Source organism: Oratosquilla oratoria, chromosome 11 (genome assembly GCF_046742065.1).
Source record: "Oratosquilla oratoria isolate Oo_2021 chromosome 11, ASM4674206v1, whole genome shotgun sequence".
Taxonomy (NCBI): Eukaryota; Metazoa; Arthropoda; class Malacostraca; order Stomatopoda; family Squillidae; genus Oratosquilla; species Oratosquilla oratoria.
The window spans coordinates 41,597,155-41,605,768 of record NC_134787.1 but is presented as its reverse complement, the minus strand read 5'-3'; the positions used below and the strand labels follow the sequence as shown (position 1 = coordinate 41,605,768).

The 8,614-nt window shown below is 41.8% G+C and overlaps 1 pseudogene; it reads left to right on the top strand.

Moving 5' to 3' along the window:
• The first annotated feature begins 1,613 nt into the window (after positions 1-1,613).
• LOC143029528 (uncharacterized) lies at positions 1,614-3,595 on the top strand (annotated as a pseudogene).
• The last annotated feature ends 5,019 nt before the right edge of the window (positions 3,596-8,614 follow it).

The window sequence follows — 8,614 nt, the reverse complement described above, 5'->3', positions numbered from 1 at the left end:
ACCTTGTCCACTGCCCTGGTTCAGAAGCAGTGTCGCAAGACACAGCACATCCACAGCAAGGCCGATTCATTAAATCGGCGACCCCCCCCTCTCCGTCCCCCCATTGCATAAAATGAGAGGACGGGGACAAATCCCTTCGGGCTGCGTCAAATTTTGCTCACACATACTACCTCACCCCCCATCCACCCGCCCATTCCACCTCATGCTATCACAACATCATCCATATACAACCATTCTCCATTCACCCCTGTCTTCTGTCCTCTCCCGTCCTTCCTCAACAGACATTCCCCTCTTCCCCAAAGCCCCCTTCACCCCATCCATCCACCTCATCCAAGGACGTCCCCTCATGTTCACTCCCTCCACATCTGCCTTCCACACCTCTTTTACTAGTCTTTCTTCACTCATTCTTTCCATGTGTCCAAACCATCCTAATATTCTTTCATCAACCCTATCTCCCAGCTCCTTTTCCACCCCTGTTCTCCTCCTCACCTCCTCATTTCTCACTCTATCTAGCCTAGTAACCCCCATCATACTTCTCAGACACCTCATCTCAAACACATTCAAACTCCTTCTCTCTTCTTCTCTTATGTTCCATGTTTCTGCTCCATACAGTGCTGTTGGCATAATCACTCCTTCATACAGTCTCCTCTTAGCATCCATTCCCAAATGTCTATTCCTCATTACACTCTTTAATCCACCAAGGCATTTACTCGCTTCTCTCAATCTACATTCTACCTCCATCTTCACTCCACATTTCCCTGCCACATTTGCACCCAAGTATCTAAAACTATCCACTTCCTCCAGTCGCTCTCCCTTAATGCTCACTTCCAGATTACTGCCAGATTCACCCCTTGTACATCTCATCACCTTACTTTTACCCACATTTATCTTTAGCTTTCTTCTATCACATACTCTCCCAAACTCTGCCACCAACTTCCTCAATCCCTCCTCCGATCCTGACACAAGTGCAGTGTCGTCCGCAAACAACAGCTGGCTCACCTCCCACTTTTCTCAATTTTCTTTAACCATCTCCAATCCCTGACCCACTACCCTTGCATTTACCTCTCGCACTACCCCATCCATGTATAAGTTGAACAGCCAGGGCGACATAACGCATCCTTGACGAAGTCCCACCTTTACCTCGAACCACTCACTCTCTCCATTTCCAATCCTGACACAAGCTCTACTATTCTCATAAAAACTCTTGACAGCTCCCAGAAGCTTTCCTCCTATCCCGTATATCTGCATAATCTACCACAGTTCCTTCCTGTCTACCCTATCATAAGCCTTTTCCAGATCCATAAAGGCCCAAAAAACATCCTTCCCCTTTCCTATAGCTTTCTCACATATCTGTCTTACCACAAAGATCTGATCTACACAACCTCTAAACAAACGTAACACTTCCCTTATTCTCACTTTCATTGATTTTAGAAAAGCAATTGATCTGGTTGACCATACCAACATAATAAGGAAATAAATAGAAATTGCTCTCCATCCCAACCTAGTAACATGGTTGTCGGATTTCCTGAGTGAGCGTAGACAGTGTGTCAGGTTTGACAGGCTCGATCTCTACCCCACAACACCTGACCTGTGGAGTCCCCCAAGGGACCAAGATGGGACCTCTGTGCTTCCTAATGTTAATCAACGATGCTCTAGCTGACAGTTCACATCACGGGAAATACGTTGACGACTGAACTGTTGGCATCACCGTTGACAACACAGCTCCTGACTACTCTCCACTGCAGGCTACTCTTGATAAGCTACAAGCCTGGACGATTGACAACCATGCGACCATTAACAGTACAAAAACGGTCACCATGCACTTCTGCACATCAAAGAAGGATGTACCTGTTCCAAATGTCACAATCTGCACCCAACCTCTCCAAGTAGTCAAATCCACTAAATTACTGGGAATTGTGGTGCCGTCGATTGATTAGTGTTTAACCAAGAGCACCTCCAATGGGAGTGATCAGAGATACCCACATAAGAACGATTTGGGAAATAAGAAATCAAGGTATACGCTGCCACCACCCAATCGTCTATATGGATATATCTGACCATAAATGGAAACTGCTCCTTGTTATTCACGTCTGACTCCGTCCCCTTTCCTTAGGTCGTTCGGGGTTGGTTCTGGGTAGCGAAAAGGCCTATGCCCAAGTGGGGGTAGTAAAAGAATATAAGTGAAGGTTTTCTATGTGTTAATTATTACACTGAAGCAAAAATATAGTAAGAAAATACAAAAGTATATTGTGGTTTTCTCCAACTAGACAATCTATTGATCCTTACAATATGAAAAATATATGGGTATGCGAGATATTTAATAACACAGTTTTTTTTTTTTTTTTTGCTTATGGGCATCATAAGTGAGGTCACAGGCACGTGGAAAAACGTAGTTATTTACGCTCCAACCTTCCGGTCACTGTATAAGTCTACTTACAATATTGTGTCTACCTTCAACCCCGTGTTCTTATTAGAGAACGATCACAGACAGAATTGTACTCTAAGGATTACACTCTCATAGCTAATGTATATATGCGTGACACCGTCTAACTCCTTCCACGCAGTGTTTGTGGAGTACACTCCCTTAAACCCTTTTTTTTCCCATACCTGTTATCGGGATAGTTTTTGGCATCAGATTCAAAACTTAATAATAATAATAACTATCTACCTACTATATCTGCACTATATCATTTAACTCACATATTGACATTTATTTTCATTAATCTTACAGAACGTACCCATACCTGTTATCGGGATAGTTTTTGGCATCAGATTAAAATTTTAGCTGCGCACAAAAATCAAACGAGACGGCTATGTGTTCGTATCTATGGGTAAACTACTAACCTCCCTGTTGTATTATTTCGTAAAACTTCATTTCGCTTCTCAACACAGCCCCTAGCTGCTACAATCTCTCCCTAAACTATTTCTCTAGTGGAATCCTGAACTGAAAGTTGGGAATTTTTCCTATTACTCTTAAAATTAATGGCCTTAGTTTACGCCTCTGTCCGAACGTGTCAGTGACGTCACGGGTGGGCGGAGCTACGGTGCACCCGCTATGTTCGAGAACATTCAAATGTCGCCTCGAAGATTAGTTGAACCAAAATCAGCTGAAATATATTTGTAGCTATCTCCTATTGTATGTTTTTCTTCAATGATTATAGTAAGGCTCTTTGCCAACACATCTTGATGGGCAGACATAGAATAGAATAAATTCATGGTCTATTAAGGCTCTATTTTCTACTTTGCTTCTTGGTTGAGTAAAACCGTCACGACGTCCATACTACCCAGTCTCTCAATTCAACACTCAAATAAATAAATAGATAAATAAAACGAAATTCCAAAAATAATATCCCTTCAAAATTCCTGTCCTTACAGAATCACTATTGATGACCAACTGGACTGGAAGCAGCATGTTATAAACACCGTCAGAGCAGCATCTTATCGACTATACATGCTGCGAAGGCTGAGATCACTTGGAACACCAGAGAAGGAGTTGAAGAATATATATTCCACCTTTATTCTGCCTAAACTCTGCTATGCATCTCCATCCTGGACCCCTCCATCAGTCTCACTCAGGAACACGCATGAACACTGAGCACATTTGCTCACTGCTGTCAACGGATCCCCGCCGCAACTGTATCCAGGCAGTGGAGATCAACTGAAGTTCACAACAATGTATCAAGTTATATCACATAGAAAACGAAGTTTTGACTAGTACACGAGAAAATGCAATCTTGTCTTTCCATTGTATGTGCAATTGACGTAATTATTTTCTCTCGTATTTTTTCTGTGCATTTCTGCACACTAGGTTATATTGTTATGGCTTTCCTTATTTATTTGGCCACACAGCATCGTATGTGGATATAGTGAAAATGGACCAAATTTGACATTTATTGGATGTAGTGGGTCAACAACGGGAAACAGGAAGGTCAGGTTTTGCTGAAACCAACGTTGTCCCTTTCCTCCTTCTCTGGCACATCCTCTGTTGCAGCCCAACCAATCAAGCTAAATTACTATTAATGTTGGAGCTCAGCACCGGAAACAAGATTACATTTATGACTTAAACGTTTGAGTATCCTCTAATGGATATGCAGCCATGAATATTGTACTACAACATCATTTCAAAGGTTTTACAAATAACAAATTACACACCAAAAGGTTTCCCCATACATAAAACTCACAATAGTGAGACAGCTGTAACCTACATTTGGCAACTAACAGTATCTGGATGCTCGATGCTTCCGCTATACTACATTTAGAAACAATCCATATTCCCGTTTGGAGAATTTAGTGATTGAACCTGGGATACAAATAAAAAAATCACAGTTTTCTAATTCAGGATGATGTACAATTATTATCAATACATGAACAGCTGTTGTTTATACTATACCACGTTTCGAAATCATCCATATTCTATACTGTGTGTGTGTGTATGTCTGTGTGTGTGTGTGTGTGTGTGAGTGCGTGCGTGCGTGTGTGTGTGTGTGTGTGTGTGTGTGTGTGTGTGTGTGTGTGTGTGTGTGTGTGTGTGAAGAGTAATTCTTCCAATATGGGTGAAAACTAATCAAACCTGTCTGACTGCTTTAATTGTGCTACGTTTAAAGATATTTCATCCCTTTATGATATTGATGACAAGTTTTGTCTCGACACTGTTAATGACGAGCTACACACGCATTCTGGCCGCCACCATTCGATTTTATTCGGTCAAGGGTGGCCTCTTGGACGAATGGGTCAGACGAACATCATTACGATGCACAGAGACGCAACAAAAGACGGGCAACAGAGTACGCGCAACATGACCGCAAAAGAAAACGGAACGCGTATACAGTAGACCACAATGCACGTTATACGAAGGAAGGAACCTGTAAATGGGTTTAACAGCATCCCATAAAAATTGAAATATTACCGCCCTCCTGACGAGGATTCGCTCTATATATTTTGTTCTGGTCAACGCCAGGTGATTCTAATCAGGCGGGGAAAGGGTTTGAATGATGTAGCAGTGTGGAAATGAAAAGAACATTCACAATGGTAGAATAGTGTATTAAGTCACAATTCGATAAATTTACACGATATACAAAAAGTGTTTACACCTTGAAGGTTACGACAAAACTGAGCCACGCTTCGCTAACAACTACAATAAGCGGCATAATTCATAGAGACGCACCTGGGCTCATTGGTTCTTATATACATTGTACATAATTATAATGCAATAAATCAACAACATGCTTAAAATTAATAATAAATTAAAGGTTAACAATACACCCAATGGGTACTAATATCATAAATGGGAAACTATATACAGGCCATCACGATGAGGCCTTCCAGGCGCACAGATCCTTACTGAACAAAATTGGCTGTTATTGGACAGAACAAAATATATGGAGTATACCTTCGTATCGAAGGCGTTGATTTTCTGTTATTTTTAATCACAATAATATCACCTTTGCCGAACAGAATCACCTCCTTCCTATTCCCCTCCCCAACGACTTAAAAAAAAAAAAAAAAAAAAAAAAAAAAAAAAAAAAAAAAGGGGCATGCAAATCAGGTGCACCAGATGCGATCTGGATAGGATCCGTTCTGGGTCGGGAAACCAGCTGCCCCCACAGACAGCACAGATGAATACAGCAACAGAGGCCCTGCCAGCTGTCACCCTACTGACGTTCACAGAAGCGTCTTTCCAGTCAAGGTCACACTATAATATAACGTCAGGAACACTCTAATGTGATGTCAGGGGCATACTAATGTGACGTGAGGGTCAATAAAGTGTGTGTTTGTGTGTGTGTGTGTGTGTGTGTGTGTGTGTGTGTGTGTGTGTGTGTGTGTGTGTGTGTGTGTGCGCGTGTGTGTGTTATTTACTTGAATGTTAAACTAAATACACAAAAATAATTTGTAAAGCGGATTAAAAGATTCAGGATGCTTATTTTAAAATCCAAAACAAGGTACAACAGGTTTAAGATAAAAAGTCCGACCACCACGCAAACAAGTACAAAAGGTGACACGTACAACACTGAAACACTGGGAAAATCGGGATTATTGTTAAAGCCAAAAACAAAAATACAACAGGTCTAAGATAAAGTGTCCAGCCACCACGCAACCAACGAGTACAAAAGGTGACACGCACAACACTTAAACCCTTGGGTAGAAAAAAAAATAAAAATAAAATAAAATAAAAGGAAAAAGCCTCGAAGAGACTCTGACCTGGCTTTACATAGTATACAGAGCACGAGGGTTGCCAAAAACCGCTATGGCATGGGTTTGGCAACCTAATGGCTCTAGTTAAGCAGGCATACATAAACCTTACTAATCTTAAATCTATTCAGATCCCATTACATAACTTATGGTTCCTGCATCTTAACATAAAATATCAATTAAAGGACAGACAGAAAATATTAATAGAATATGATCCGGCAGTCTACTCGGATTGCTCGAGGAACTAAAATCCTTTTATTTTCTGATCAGTGAAACAAAGAGCGTTGCCCTTAAATTAAAATGGATAAATTGGAGATGCGTGTAAAGACAAGCCTCCTTGGATCCACACCGTACTTAAACTTGACAAAACTAGCAGATATACCTAAAATTCTAAATAGTGTTAGCACAGCCAACATTTGAGGGAAACAACGCTCAGCCTTCATAGGCTGGGTGAAACTTGATCGCCGAGAAAGTTGTGACCAGTCCGAAGTCCTTCCCAGGCCGACGCCTAGCCGGCCTAACATAAAACAACAGAAACAGGTGTGCAACTGTGTGACGACATACAGTTGTGTGACGACATACACAGACCTTTCTGACGTTAGAACTGGAGTGTGGGAGCGGCGAGAAAAATATATATAAATGCTGAAAAGTGACACTCCATCTTTGTGGTGCTACTATTTCGGTGATGATATTACAACCACGTGATACTATATCTGAGACGATGGTACCACCCACGTGTGCCTTTAACCAGTGTAAACTGATGTATACTGTACATACATTGTCGAGTTATGTCGATGTGGGCGTCTCGCCTAAAAGTTCTTATCGGAGGGGCATACATCACATGGCACCAGTGACTCCACCGAAAAGTACATGTAAGTTCTTGTGTATTTTACTAGGGGGGGCCATGTTGTTTAACGACATTGGTTATTTATCTTGTGAATCAGACATTTACCATGGGGCAATCAATAAGGAAAGTACGCCCATAGAAGAAGTTGCCTATATCATAACCGAGGTATCCTTAAGGCTTGTAGGCAGAGAGGGCAGACGTTTAGCTAACCCTCCAAAGCCCAGTTCAGCAGTTCTAGTTTTGTTACCTCTCCCTTTGTGTATGGCGGTCCAACGGTGATCGATGACGACAGTACTCCGGTGAAGTGAGATAGGTGAGTAAAGCTGGGTGGTGATACTGAGGTCTTTGGTACTGATGCCAGCGGAGGTAACTGTGGAGCCCAGTTCTTGACCCGCACATCCTTCCACACTCCAGATAAGTCAGATCTGGATCAGGCGGCTAGACTCTATTGTTGAGCTGATGTCTTTTTTCCCCGCTGGTCATCCTTTGCTTGGTTGCGAGCAAACTCAAGATGTCTGACCCTTTTTAAGCACTTTGTACCCCATGAAGCTTAGGATTTTTTGAAGACACCGAATGTGAAAAGCCCCCAGAGCTTATACATGTCGTCTGTAGCTGGTCCAGGTTTCTGAGCTGTAGAGTAAGGTGGAGATGCAGACGGCTCTGTAGAAGGATATTTTGGTTTTGGTTTGAAAATTTTCATTATCAAAAACCCAAGAGCGTAGACGGCCAATCGATGCAGATGCGAGGTGGATTGTTGACTGAATTTCATCGTCTACATTGTGTTTTGGTGCTATTATAATGCCAAAGTAAGTGAACTGTTTGACTTGCTTGAGCTGTAGACCATTGGTGGAACTGGTGCTGTTCTCTATTGTGCAAGTATCTCTGTTTTCTGTGTGCTGACATGCAGACCTATTGATTGGTACACTATGGAGACCACTGAAAGAGCGTGTCGTACAGCTTCTGCGGAGTGAGTTAGTAAGGTACAATCGTTAGCGTACAGCAGTTCCATGAGTGGTGGTGAGTTTGGTGTGGGCCTGTAGGCGACGGAGATTAAAAAAGTTCCCATCGAAGCGGAACTTCGTCGTCATCATTGAGGTTTTGTAGCTAAGGGTTATGACAGCAGTGAAAAACAGGTTGAATATCACAGGTGCCAGAACACAGTTCTGTTTAACTCCCATTTCGACAGTGCAGGGCTCTAATTTTTGCCCTCTCGCTCGTACACAGCTTTTGATGGTGTTTTCGTTATCTCTTAGAGCTTCGAATCTGTTTTTGATTTCTAATTGAAATTTCTTCTTGTTATCCTTAACTTTTGCAAGCTTTACTCTCTTATTTAAAACTACCTTATTTCTCTTGGGTCTGAAATAGAAATTGGCTGTGCAACCTACTATTCTATGGTCACTATCCATATTTACTTTATCTTTGACCATTACATTGCTAACGCTCTTGCTCTCATCTCTTAATATAATGTCTACTTCGTTCTTTGTTGTTCCATTTGGACTTCTCCAGGTCCATTTACGACCTACACGCTTTTGGATGAAAGTGTTCATTATTTTCATGTTGTAGTTCTCTGCAAAATTG